The sequence below is a fragment of the Gigantopelta aegis genome, chromosome 13, assembly GCF_016097555.1.
Source record: "Gigantopelta aegis isolate Gae_Host chromosome 13, Gae_host_genome, whole genome shotgun sequence".
Lineage (NCBI taxonomy): Eukaryota > Metazoa > Mollusca > Gastropoda > Neomphalida > Peltospiridae > Gigantopelta > Gigantopelta aegis.
Genome location: NC_054711.1, coordinates 31,110,822 through 31,125,905, shown reverse-complemented (window position 1 = coordinate 31,125,905; position 15,084 = coordinate 31,110,822). Strand labels below are relative to the sequence as shown.

General features: G+C 39.3%; 1 long non-coding RNA gene across 1 annotated transcript in view; it reads right to left on the bottom strand.

Moving 5' to 3' along the window:
• Positions 1–311: 311 nt before the first annotated feature.
• The window catches only part of LOC121387829, a 114,103-nt gene continuing 99,330 nt past the window's right edge, over positions 312–15,084 (bottom strand). Inside the window, exon 3 of the long non-coding RNA XR_005959888.1 lies at positions 312–496. This is a non-coding gene — a long non-coding RNA (uncharacterized LOC121387829). The remainder of the gene's footprint in view (positions 497–15,084) is intronic.

The window sequence follows — 15,084 nt, the reverse complement described above, 5'->3', positions numbered from 1 at the left end:
TACTGCTGCTACTGCTACTACTACCACTACTGCTGCTGCTACAGCTACTATTATTACTACTGCTACTACTATTACTGCTTCTGTTGTTACTACTACTGCTGCTGCTGTTACTATGACTGCTACTTATGTTGATGTCACTGTTACTTATGTTGCTGCTGCTTCTGCTGCTATTACTACTACTACTACTACTACTACTACTACTAATTTATCACAATCGTGATTATTATTATTATTATTATTATAACTTAAAAACTATATATTAATAACACTACTGGTAATAACTGTATTATGTGTTTACTTACGTGAAACGAATAAAAAACAACATTGCTTTGATTCAGAACTTCATGTCATCAAGTAACATCTTTAATCATTGGCGGGTCGTACCGAGTAACCAGTAAAGTTCCTCCTGATTGGACACTCATGATCTGAGACCAGTAACGCTCGCTGTGATTGGTCAGCCGTGGTTTGAGATATATGTTCATCACGGTGATATTTTCTGAAAACAAGATAGAACATTTGTATACAGTCAGTATGACCTGTCTTGTACAGAACTATGGCGGAGTCAGAGGCTGTGCTCGCGACAGGCGTGCTTGAACAGAGTTGAGAGGGAAGCACGCCAAACATTGCCATACACACGTTCACGAGCGGTTTTGTTTATAGTAGCATTGTATCGGATGGCCCGAAAACTCACCACGAGAACCCTAATGAATATGGAATATTACAAATAAATCTGAGGTCTGTATCTGTGATATTATACACCCCAGGCACGGCGGACATAAGTAGATATTAAGGGGGCTGACTGAGATCGAGGGCGAAAAGCAAAGGTTCTGGGGGTTTCGGAGATATACTCCCCTGTCACGGGGATCCTATAATACCCGTAACTGGATGAAACACGATTATCCAAATATCTCTCCTAACTGAATATCTATTAGATCTCTCTGTATCGAGCAGTATTTACCCGAGTGGCTCGTCTAGGTATGATCAGAGATACGATCTATATAAAGTATATGTAATATAGCACGTTTAGTTCACTGGAAAACACAACAAAAACACAATACACTTTGGAATCTGTATTACTACTACGCAGACCAATGTACTGCCGCAGTAGTTAATTAACAACAACAACAAATAATAACAACCCAGAACTGATCACTTAATTAGTTAATCTCTAGGTGTCTAGTTTACACAATATGCTAATCATTTCACCGTGACACAACACCCACACGTGTGATAATTGAGAAACGCTTCCAGGAGAACTTAATTAATAAAGGAATTACAACTCTATTCCTAACTGGTTAATTTTTAATTAACCCTTACTACTCGTTCAGTAACGTGTGATAATTGAGAAACGCTTCCAGGGGAACTTAATTAATGAAGGAATTACAACTCTATTCCTAACTGGTTAATTTTTAATTAACCCTTAACTACTCATTCAGTAACCTTGTAACACAGAATTAGTATTGGTACCTATCACAATAAAGACAATAACCTACAGTTTATCTAGGTCTTCTAGGATAACTGGATAAGCTTATATATATATATATATATATATATATATATATATATATATATATATATATATATATATATATCAGAACGGTGAGCCTACAGTAATAATATTGGTATAATACAGTATTAAAATATTTAAAGTCACATCAATCACATCAAGGTTATACACAGAGCAGAAATAAAATTATTTACCAGTCCGGACCGACAGCGATCCCTGGAAGCCTTCCTATGTTTCTCCCCGATATCTCTAAAACCCTAGCTATTTATCATAAATCCCAGACTGGTCCGGAGACAGGACGCGGAACCTTATGAATCTTATGATGTGTATATTTCCACAGTAACGAAGCGGTATTTTTTTCTCAGATGGTCAGATTTAATGACGCCTAGTCGCCAAAATCACGGTTGTAAAAACCGCACTCGCGGAGGTATTACGTAACTACTGGCCACCTGGACTTAAGTGCATATTGGAACTGCACACGGCCCTCTAAAACAATTAATATCGCCACAGGCGAAAACAAAATTAAGAGCATGTTCCCTCACATCCCCCGTTAAATTTCGAAAACTAGATGTCCTGAAATGCAATTTCCTGCACTCTACAAATACATTTAATCTCTGCCTTAAGATTTACTACCAATAATTTATTTACCCCTCCTCTGCTCCGCCATTCCTGCACCCATTACTATATGGGTACTTGCCATATTCAGTGAAAACGTTTTTCCTTCAGGTCAAATAATGTTAAAATAATAACACATTTAAACGTGGAAGTAAAGCCAAAACGCAGCTTATTGACCTATTGTCTGGCTTCGCGTTTTAAAATATTTTTTTTAACTTATAGTTTTCAATCTGTTGCTATTTTAACAATATTTGACCTATGAGCCTAAAATGTTATTTTGACTGAAGGTATTAAATATCCACATAGTAATGTGTTACATATTAACGTTAATATTAACGCATTTTAAAAATAATTCCATATTTAGTAGCGTTATCGATTTGTTTTCGGGCCACCCGATCTATATATATATATATATATATATATATATATATATATATATATATATATATATATATATATATATATAATAAAAGGTTATTATACAATTTTGTTTACAATATGGAATTTCATTGTACTCGTTCACGTTGTAGTGAAAATCCGTATTGGACACACACACACACACACACACACACACACACACACACACACACACACACACATTGCCGATGATTATGATTAGTAAATCAACGAGCTTTAACTTTTAACCCACCATCCACAATATAACATGTCGTTTAAAACAGTTATGCACAGGAGGAAAAAGATCGCAGTATGCCCTCCAGGCATACGATGATAATTACTTGCCTCGGGTACTCGTGTCATATGATCAAATCTACCCCCCCCCCCCCCCCCCAACATTCCCCACCCCCACACACCCCAAATCTGCAACGATTGGTCCACCAAAGACCTGTGATAACCAAATAACTTCCGGTTTTTGATAGAGAAGTTAACACCACAAGTCCTGTGATTGGTTATAAATGTCAATGTGTTGGTAAAAAATAATTAGAATCATCTGTGCAAAATATGTATGTAATTTTATTTCATCTAGTACCATTGTGTCGAGTAGCCTTGAGCTTGAAACGTGTATGGGGTACGTGTAAAAAGAAATGTACTCAAATGTTGTGCGGAACTAGGGTAGTCATAGACGCTACCCATTATTTCCGAAATGAGCAGCTTCACCCCCAATTGTTTTTTTCTGATTCAGTTTAAGGGTGAGGGGTGGTAGTATTTATATCCGTGGTGTTCATGTCGATTGATACACTGCAGGTAGGAATTTTATCCATATGTTACTATTGTCGTCTATGGGATTTGATATGGTAGTATACACCTTATAAGCCCCCCCCCAAAAAAAAAACAAAAAACAAAAAAAACACCCAAAAAAACCCACCCTCGGTGGTGGTGTGGTTAGGCCATAAGGTTGGCAGGTACAGGGTTCGCAGCCCGGTAACGGCTCCCACCCAGAGCGAGTTTTAAAGGTTCTTTCATTAACCACATATATATATATAATTTCAACTTATTTTAGTGCTTACATCCAATTAAGGTTCAAGCACGCTGTCCTGGGCAAACACATCAGCTATCTGGGGTAGTCTCTCCAGGACAGTCGGTTAATTGTTAGGGGTATATATATATATATGTGTAAAAAGGAAAATCTGGGTCTGTTTTGAGTATACAGTTTACCAAATCAGTCCACGTAACACTATATCAGTTGTAAAATATGTAAACAAATTTAGCTGAAATAAAAATACGTATAATGTTATTTTGTCTTACATTTAATTTGTTAAACAAATCTGTTTATTGATTGTTATATATTAAGGTGGATATATTATTTCGGTTTTCGCATTGTTATTGAAAAAAAAAAAAAAAAAAAAAAAAAAAAAAAAAAAAAAAAAAAAAAAAGAAAGAAAAAAAAACACAAGAGAAAAAAGAAAAAAAAAACGAAGAGAAGAAAAGAAAAGTGAGGTAAAAAAAAGAAAAGAAAAAAAAGAAGTAAAAAAAACAAACACAAAAAAATCTGCACAAGCAAAGAGCCGCCAAGACTACCCACAGAGTACGATGACATTCGTACTAGGCAAACTCCTCTCTTGATTCGGAGACAAACTAGCTCCCGTGTATACGGACTAAGTTTGAAACCGCTTTGATGTCCTCGGCTTTAGACGCAAGTTTACAATACATGTCTGTAAGCAGCGCAAACACCCATTCATATTTCACAAGTGGGTGTGCGCACAGCAAAGAAAGTTTGGAGTGTACATTAATAAACACCCACGCAATGGAGTCGGTGGTAAACTAAGGGCTAAATAGAGGAGATACAATCCATCTGTTTGTGTGGCCGTAGTTTTACTTGTATCACCAATAAAACGTGTATGTACGCAGAGAACATGTATAAGCTGTGACTTAGGTGTGTACCTTGTCTAACCCACTAGATTAAAGCGGGGCGTTGTGAATTAAAGTAATGAATGAATGAGTGGATGGATGAATGAATGGATGAATGTTTAACGACACCCCAACACAAAGAACACGTCGTCAAGTACGGGTATATGATAATCAAAATGAATATAAAAATTGTAAAATTATTAATAAAAAATACTGTAGACCGGTTTATGGAAAAAAGACAAATTGAACATTAATATTAAACAAATGAATATTTAAACTGTTATACGATATTTCATTTCACCCCAACATCGGGCTTAATCAATCAGTAGCTATTAAGAAGGGCCGGGATTTAACTCAGTCGGTTGAGTGCTCGCTTGAAGTGACTACGTCGCAGGATCGAACCATCTGGTGGATCCATTCAGCAGATTTTTTTTTCTCGTTCCAGTCAGAAAGAAAAAAGGAAATAAATGTTTTATTTAACGACGCACTCAACACATTTTATTTACGGTTATATGGCGTCTGACATATGGTTAAGGACCACACAGATATTGAGAGATGAAACCCGCTGTCGCCACTTCACGGGCTACTCTTTTCGATTAGCAGCAAGGGATCTTTTATATGCACCACCCCACAGACAGGGTAGTACATAACACCGTGGTACGTGCTTTCCTGTCTGTGGGAAAGTGCATATAAAGTATCCCTTGCTGCATTAGAAATCAATGTAGCGGGTTTCCTCTAATGACTACATGTTATAATTGTGTTTGACATTCAATAGCTGATGATTAACTAATCAAAGTGCTCTAGTGGTGTCGTTAAACAAAAGAAACTTTTTTTTATTAAAATAAATAAATAATATCTATGGAGTCAGTCTGTTCTAATGTTACACAAACATCTATTTCTTTTTATGAAATAAGCTGGTCCTAACAAAAAACAACAACAAAAAATCAAAAACAAAAAATAATAATAAAAAAATAATAATAATAAAAATAAATAAATAATAATAATAATAATAATATAATATAATATAATATAATATAATATAATATAATATAATAATAAAATATTTTTTCACAGATCTTTCAAATAAAATAAATAAAACGAAGAAGGGAGAAAAAACTAAATAAGGGGGAAAAAAAGATAAAAAGAAACTGGGTTAAGTTGATTTCGTTGTAAATGACCTGGGATGAATACCTACACGATTGTACCGACTGACCGAAAACAGGATACGTCACACTATAGAAAGAAGTATACACAGAAGACGCAAAATACTAAAAAGCAGCAATCTGTGTAAAAATCTCTGTTTGAAACCAAGACATCGCGATACCACGTGCGATAAACTACACGCAACCGAGATGCTTTACTGCGTCAAACAGTGCATTTCTCATGTAGGGCCCACGGAAATATAATATTATATTGCTGGAGGCTTCCTTTATTTAGTGATTTATGGTCATATATTACATCAAGTTTAAAAACAAACACGTGTGGCATTAAGATTTTATAACGAGCTGTGTAGAGATAAAAGTTACTGCAAAGTTTCACAATACTGAATAATCTTAATTCCGATAATTTCCGATTGGTTCCGATTACTTCCGATTGGGGGCGGAATTTAGCTCAGTCGGTTGAGTGCTCGCTTCAGGTGTTTGCGTCGCAGGATTATGCATTAGGAAAATGTAGCGGGTTTCCTCTGATGACTAGGAGTCAGACTTGCGAAATATTAGAGATCCAATAGCCGATGATTAATTAATCAATGTGCTCTAGTGGTGTCGTTAAACTCCAGTTCCGATTGGTTCCGATCAATATGAAAGTTGCACGTTGTAGTTTACAAAGAAAGAAAGAAATATTTTATTTAACGACACACTCAACACATTTTATTTACAGTTATATGGCGTCAGATATATGGTTAAGGACCACACAGATTTTGAGAGAAAACCCACTGTCGCCACTACATGGGCTACTCTTTCCGATTAGCAGCAAGGGATCTTTTATTTGCGCTTCCCACAGGCAGGATAGCACAAACCATGGCCTTTGTTGAACAAGTTATGGATCACTGGTCGGTGCATGTGGTTTACACCTACCCATTGAGCCTTGCGGAGCACTCACTCAGGGTTTGGAGTCGGTATCTGGATTAAAAATCCCATGCCTCGACTGGGATCCGAACCCAGTACCTACCAGCCTGTAGACCGATGGCCTAACCACGACGCCACCGAGGCCGGTGTTCTGGTTTACAGTGCATGTCTGACAATAAAGCTAGGTTTACTAGCACACGTATATATCCGGTACTGATGCGGTCCGTAAAAAAAAAAAATCGATTACGTAGCCCAGTGGTAAAGCGCTTGCTCGATGCGCGGTCGGTCCAGGATCGATCCCCGTCGGTGGGCCCATTGGGCTATTTCTCGTTCCAGCCAGTGCACCACGACTGGTATACCAAAGGCCGTGGTATGCACTATCCTGTCTGTGGGATGGTACATATAAAAGATCCCTTGCTGCTAATCGAAAAGAGTAGCCCATGTGGGTGCGTCGTTAAATAAAACATTTCCTTCTTCCATCTTCCCATACGTTTAGGCTGGAGTGTTTACTAGCGTCCGTTTTTTATACAACTACTGCAGAAATACTTTAAAAATAACATAAATTAAATAAATCAAAAAGTAAATTTTATGTTGTGGAAATGTTTGCGCACGAGGCCGTGCAGGTGTGTGTATGTACGTGTGTGTGTGTGTGTGTGTGTGTGTGTGTGTGTGTGTGTGTGTCTGTGTGTGTTGGTGTGTGTGTGTCTGTGTCTGTGTGTGTCTGTGTATGTGTGTGTGTGTGTGTGTGTGCCCGTGTGTGTGTCTGTGTGTATGTCTCTGTGTGTGTATATGTATGTGTGCGTTTGTCTTTGTGTATGTGTATGTGTGTGTATGTGTGTGTGTGCGTGCGTGCGTGTGTGTGTGTGTGTGAGTGTGTGTTATAATAGCCCCTGGCGACTAACGAATTGAACAAACTGTGACAAACTGCATTCTTTGGGGTGTCTTTATTGCTTGAATGTTTGCTACTAATATACGTGACTGGTGTATCTAAGATGTGTGTTATTTTATACCACATGCATTATGTGTGTTGTGTTCAAGCGGAAATCAGTACATTCAAAACATTCCATGGTAAATTCATTCTACCCTTTTCTCCATACAAATCATCCCATAAGCCTAGGCATAGGACGCATACCGTATGTACCGGCCTCGGTGGCGTCGTGGTTAGGCCATCGGTCTACAGGCTGGTAGGTACTGGGTTCAGATCCCAGTCGAGGCATGGGTTTTTTAATCCAGATACCGACTCCAACCCTGAGTGAGTGCTCCGCAAGGCTCAATGGGTAGGTGTAAACCACTTGCACCGACCAGTGATCCATAACTGGTTCAACAAAGGCCATGGTTTGTGCTATCCTGCCTGTGGGAAGCGCAAATAAAAGATCCCTTGCTGCCTGTCGTAAAAGAGTAGCCTATGTGGCGAGAGCGGGTTTCCTCTCAAAAATCTGTGTGGTCCTTAACCATATGTCTGACGCCATATAACCGTAAATAAAATGTGTTGAGTGCGTCGTTAAATAAAACATTTCTTTCTTTCTTTTTTTGTTTCTCACTATGACTGTACATTCGAAAAAAATCATTATGCACAAAATCACAGAAATTAGGGTGAATTTGGATTTTGACCTTGTGACCTTGAATTTTGATCTTTTACAATATCTTACATTTAAGAACACTAACCTATCAATTCTTGACAAACCTCCCCCCCCCAAAAAAAAAAAGAAAAAAGAAAAAAGAAGAAAAAAAAGAAAAAAAGATATACAAACAAAATAAAATTAAAATAAATAAAATTGACATGTTTGCAATATTTACCCAAAGAGCGCTCTGCTGAAGCCCAAAATATCCCAATTTCCTAAGATGTCCCAATTGGGACATATTGGGCCGGTGTCCGCCCAAGATGTCTCAGTTGGGACATCTTGGGCAGTTGGGGCATTTTGGGCTTCAATAGGGCCCCCATAAGCTTGGCTAAAAACCAAATCGATGAAATGACCTTCCTATAAGGATGCTACACTAGTGTAGTGTCGGAAATAGAATAAAACCGATTTTCGGCGATTATGTCTTTCATATTAAGGGACGGTCCATAAATGTCAATGGTTTTCATAATCCTAACAATGTTAGGATTGGGTTTGACCCCTCTCCCCCCCCCCCTCCCCTAATCCTAACATAAAAACATTGATATAATGTGTACTACAAGATGACTTTTATTGATGCAGTAGATGACAATTGTAGATAGCGCCGCCGCAAAAAACTAGCCCTCAAAATACCGATGTTATGGCCTGAAAAGCAATCAGAACATGGCGTTTACCCCCTCCCCCTTGTTTCGAATTGTAAGAAACATTGACCTTCGATGGACCGATGTTTTACCTGAAAAGCAATCCGAACATGGCTTTTACCCCCTCCCCCCCCCCCCCCCCCCTTCCGAACAGTGTTCGGATTGTGAAGCACATCGATATTTATGGACCGTCCCTAAACTGACAGGTAAATATTTTGTACATATCTATTTAATAATACTCTACCTAATTTAACATTTACTTGTTTGGGCTCTCATTGATGTACAAGGTGGTTTTACTCTTGGAATTAAATGAAAGATGTCAGTAAACAGGTGATTTGTGTATTTTATTGGAACAGACTATAACACATTTTGATCGAAGTGTTAATTTCATTGTTGTTGCAATATGTGAGGGACCGTCTCTGATGACGGTTTACCCCTATCCCTTTCTAAAACAAAACATTTGTAGACATTTGTAAGTAACTTTTGAGCAAAACTGTCAAGAACCATTTTGAGTGTGTGATCTATTATACTGGTATTAAATGTGTTATGTATTAAAGGAGCTATCTCCAAGTTGCATAATGACAGCTATTGCAAATAAAAAAAATAAAAAAAAGACTACACCTTCAACTATATGCCCATAAATGATTCTAACAAAATAATTTTAACTACTAGTAGAAAATACATTTTTATTGGAGAATCTTTATCACAAACAGATGCTCAATTATAACTATGATATAGCACCTTTAAGTGGTTGCAAGATTGTGTAAATTTCTAATGTACTTATATTGAATTTATAGTCACTAAATATGCTGATAATAATTAATAATTTATGCTGCAATTCAAAATACTCAGTTAACTTGCCGCTTTAAATTAAAAGTTTGTTTAAGGGTAAATGAAATTGACACGTCGATCTAAATGTGTTATAGTCTGTTCCAATAAAGTGCACAAATCACATGTTTACCGAAATCAATGAGAGCCCAAACAAGAAAATGCTAAATTAGGTAGAGTATCATTAAATTGATATTTACAAAATATTTGCTTGTCAGTTTAATATGAAAGAAATAATCAACGAAAATCAGTTTTATTCTATTTCCGACACAACTTTAGTACATTCTGATTTTGGCTTGTTATACTTATATCTTTGGGGATAAACAGTAATTCCATGTTTTACATTATGGTCTCACTACACAAATGTCATCTGCCATTGAAACGCATGTAAAATTGTGTTGCTGTGTGTGTGTGTGTGTGTGTGTGTGTGTGTGTGTGTTTGTATGTGTGCGTATGTGTGTGTGTGTGGCTGTGTGGCTGTGTGTGTGTGTGTGTGTGTGTGTATGTGTGTGTATGTGTGTGTGTGTGTGTTTGTATGTGTGCGTATGTGTGTGTGTGTGGCTGTGTGTGTGTGTGTGTGTGTGTGTGTGTGTGTGTGTGTATGTGTGTGTGTTTGTATGTGTGCGTCCGAACGTGCGAGCGTGTGTTTTATGTAAAGAAGAAATTTTTATTTAACGACTCACTCAACACATTTTAATTACAATTATATAGCTATTTGAACATATGGATAAGGACCACACAGATAATAAGAGAGGAAACCCGCTGCCGCCACGCAATATGTCTTTTTATCCGATCCCATAGACGATATTTAGCCGAAAATGGCCCGCTGATGAGGATCGATCCTAGACTGACATCGTATCATGTGAGCGCTTTACCACTGGGCTATGTTCTGCCCACGAACGAACGCACAAATAAGTTTGTAAGTTTGAGGGGGTCTTTTTCGCGAGTTTGACCATGTGTCCTTTTCCCTTTGACCCCATCCCCCAAAAGTATTTCCTAGATCCGCCCCTGGGTGCTGTATGTCTTCGTATATAATATAATGTTATGCAGTGTAATGTAAATAGCCCTTTTCCACTTTCAAGTGCAGGCCGTAGCCCATTGGTAAAGCTTTCGCTTGTTGCGCGGTCAGTCTAGGATCGATTCCTGTCAGTGGACCAGTTGGGCTATTTCTCGTACCAGCCAGTGCACCACGACTGGCATATAAAATACCGTGGTATGTGCTATCCTGTCTGTGGGATGGTGCATATAAAAGATCCCTTGCTACTGATGGAAAAAATGTAGCGGGTTTCCTCTCTAAGACTATATGTCAGAATTACCAAATGTTTGACATCCAATAGCTGATGATTAATAAAGCATTGTGCTCTAGTGGTGTCGTTAAACAATACCCCCACACACGTTCACTATATGTGTACTGTCATGCTTTGTAATAAAACGAGACAAATAGGTGACTCAAGCTGAATAGGTATTTTTCTAACATGTGTTTTTTAATTATTCGAGAGCGCGCATTTCTTGATATATACTCTTCAAAAAAAGAAACGCAAAAGGGTACAAATGGGTTATAACTCCGATTTTATGTTTCCTACCGGTTCATGCTTTGTGAATATAAGGTCATTGCATGTCCCAAACACATTCCCACGGTTACATTCGATAAAACGCAGCTACTGTACAATAAAGTTCCAAAATGTGAATATTCGCAAAAACGCAGCCACGTGCAAACCATGTCACCACTGCACGTGCGTTGTCTGCACGTGCAACATGAACACCGACAGTATAAAAGTGCAGGGTGTTCGCTTGCCTGGCCTCTGTATCTGGCCGACAGTTGACAATCCAGGACATGCCACGTCTCAGTGAACCGCAGAGAAACAATGCCATCGGCCGACTAGACGCAGGCGAATCCAGAACGGCCGTTGCCAGGGCATTCCATGTGTCCCCAAGCACCATCTCCAGACTGTGGGACCGTTACCAGCAACATGGATCAACACGTGACCTCCCTAGATCCGGTCGACCACGGGTCACTACCCCCGGGCAGGACCGCTACATCCGGGTACGCCACCTTCGGAAACGATTGACTACTGCCACCTCCACAGCCGCAGCAATACCAGGTTTGCGCAGGATATCCGACCAGACCGTACGGAACCGCCTACGTGAGGTAGGAATTCGTGCCAGACGTCCAGTTCGAGGTGTCATCTTAACACCACAACACCGTCGACTCCGACTGCAGTGGTGCCAGATTCATCGACAATGGCCTCAACTGCGATGGAGACAGGTGTGGTTCAGTGACGAGTCCCGATTTCTGCTCCGACGTCATGATGGAAGATGTCGCGTGTATAGGCGTCGTGGTGAACGTTATGCGGCAAACTGCGTGCAGGAAGTGGACAGATTCGGCGGGGGTAGTGTCATGGTGTGGGCAGCCATCTCACACACTGGCAGAACTGACCTGGTCCACGTGCAGGGCAACCTGAATGCACAGGGCTACATTGACCAGATCCTCCGGCCACACATCGTTCCAGTTATGGCCAACGCCAACGCAGTGTTCCAACATGACAACGCCAGGCCTCACACAGCACGTCTCACAACGGCTTTCCTACAGAACAACAACATTAATGTCCTTCCTTGGCCATCGATATCATCGGATTTGAACCCAATTGAGCATCTATGGGACGAGTTGGACCGACGCCTCCGACAGCGACAACCACAGCCCCAGACCCTGCCCGAGCTGGCAGCAGCCTTGCAGGCCGAGTGGGCCACCATCCCCCGGGACGTCATCCGTACTCTGGTTGCTTCAATGGGCAGGCGGTGCCAGGCAGTTGTCAACACACGCGGAGGCCACACCCGGTATTGACTCCAGATGACCTTGACCTTGGTGGTGTGTCCTATCACTTACTCACAATGGACTAGAGTGAATTGTGAACAATCCTGCAACATTTGGTAATTATCGGACTCACCATTCAATAATTAAATCAATTCTCCAAATGTTACGACAATGTGGTTTTGCGTTTCTTCTTTTGAAGAGTATATTAAAGAACAGTATTCTGTTCCTAAATTAATACGTGAATGACTGACTGACTGAAGGAACGAACATACAGACGGGTGGATGGATAAATGGATGGATGGATGGATGGATGGATGGTTGGATGGATGGGCGGGCAAATGAGTATGGATGAATGAATGAATGAATGATGAATGAAGGGAGGAAGGAAGGAACGAACGAACGAACGAACGAACGAATGAACGAACGAAGGAAATGTTTTATTTAACGACGCACTCAACAAATGTTTTCTACGTTTATATGTCGTCGGACTTATGGTTGAGGATCACACAGATATTGAAAGAGGAAACCCGCAGTCGCCACTTCATGGGCTACTGTTTTCGATTAGCAGCAAGGGATCTTTTATATGCACCATCCCACAGACAGGAGAGTACATACCAGGGCCTTTGCTGTACCAGTTATGAAGCTCTGGCTGGAATGAGAAATAGCCCAATGGGCCCACCGACGGGAATCGATGCTAGATAGATCGCATATCAAGCGAACGCTTTACCACTGGGCTACATCCCGACCCCGGATGAATGAATGAATAAATGAATGATTGATCCAACGAATAAATGAGTGAGTGAAGGAAGGAAGGAACGACAGAATTAATGAATTAATCTATAAATAGATGAATGAATGCCAGCTGAAATAACCGACCAAACGTCTGAGATGTTCCAATACAGACAATCTGCACCACTGACATTTTATTTATTGTATTTATTGCATACGTGGGTAAGATGTAAATAAATAGTTTGTCTGTCTGCCGGTTGGTTATTTAAAGACATCTCTAAACGCATTGTTTAAACAGCGGAGCGGTCATAGTGTTTGAGATTTTGCAAATGGAAATTTAAAGAAGCACACCGAACGGGAGAAGAAACCCGTATCCACCGCTTGTATTGATTAGCAGCAAGGGATACTTTAAGATGTTTTTTAAGATGCGCGTTTTGTTGTTGTTGTTGTTTATTTAGTTAGTTTGCAGGGTGATGTCGTGGTGTATACGCGGTTATAAAAAAAAGTTAAAATAATAATAATAATTAAAATTAAAATTAAAATTAAAATTAAAATTAAAATTAAAATTAAAATTAAAATTAAAATTAAAATTAAAATTAAAAATTAAAATTAAAATTAAAATATAAAACATATATAAAAGAAAAACGTGCACACATTGATAACTATAAAATCGTTTTCCATTTCTCGCCTTAAAACACGCAAATGGGAAACGACCTTTACAGACGCGCACTTTCCACATAGCCGTGGTACAGGTCATACACAATGACAATAGCGGGGCGGGACGTTAGCCCAGTGGTAAAGTGTTCGCTTGATGCGCGGTCGGTTTAGGATCGATCCGCGTCAGTGGGCCCATTGGGCTATTTCTCGCTCCAGCCAGTGCACCATGGCTGGTATATCGAAGACCGTAGTATGTGTTATCCTGTCTGTGGGATGGTGCATATAAAAGGTCCCTTGCTGCTAATCGAAAAGAGTAGCCCATGAAGTAGCGACAGCGGGTTTCCTCTCTATATATCTGTGTGGTCCTTAACCATATGTCCGACGCCATATAACCGTAAACAAAATGTGTTGAGTGCGTCGTTAAATAAAACATTTCCTTCCTTCCTTCCAATGACCATAGCATAATGTAATAAAACAAGATTCGGGTGTTTTTGACACATCCAAATAACAGAGTTTTAGGTTACATACCACCGTTTACTTTTACTTGCATTCCAATACAAGTTTTATGTCAGAATATCTTCTGTAAAAAAACTGGGCAATATCGAAATGATATTTTGAGGAAGACTTAAAAGTTAAAATTTTGTTTAACGATACCACTAGAGCACATTGATTAATAATTGATATTGGATGTCAAACATTTGGACATATAGTCTTAGAGATGATAGCCGCTACATTTTTCCATAAGTAACAAGGAATCTTTTTGACAGAAAACATACTTTAATGTATTTATTTTATTTTCAAAAGCATTCGTGACGCAACGTTTCGATGGAGTTATCTACCTTTGATAGAAAAAAACAGGAGGAAAAGTAATTTGCACGAAAAACCGTGATTAAGCCATCTGAAAATAAGGCTGGTAGGTACATGGTTCGCAGCCCGGTACCGGCTCCCACCCAGAGCGAGCTTCAACGACTCAGTGGGTAGGTGTAAGGCTACACTACACCCTCTTCTCTCTCACTAACTACTAACAATTAACAACTAACCCACTGTCCTGGACAGACAGCCCAGATAGCTGAGGTGTGTGCCTAGGACAGCGTGCATGAACCTTAATTAGATATAGGCACGAAACAAAGTTGAAATGCAATGAATACAAGAACACCGGCCATTGTCGTTTAGAATTTTGTACAGATCGTAAAAGTTTTGTTTTGTTTAATAACAACCATCTATTAATAAATCATCAGCTACTGGATGTCAAGCATGTGCTAATTTTAAACAATGTTAGAGGAAAGCCACTGTATTTTCCCATCAA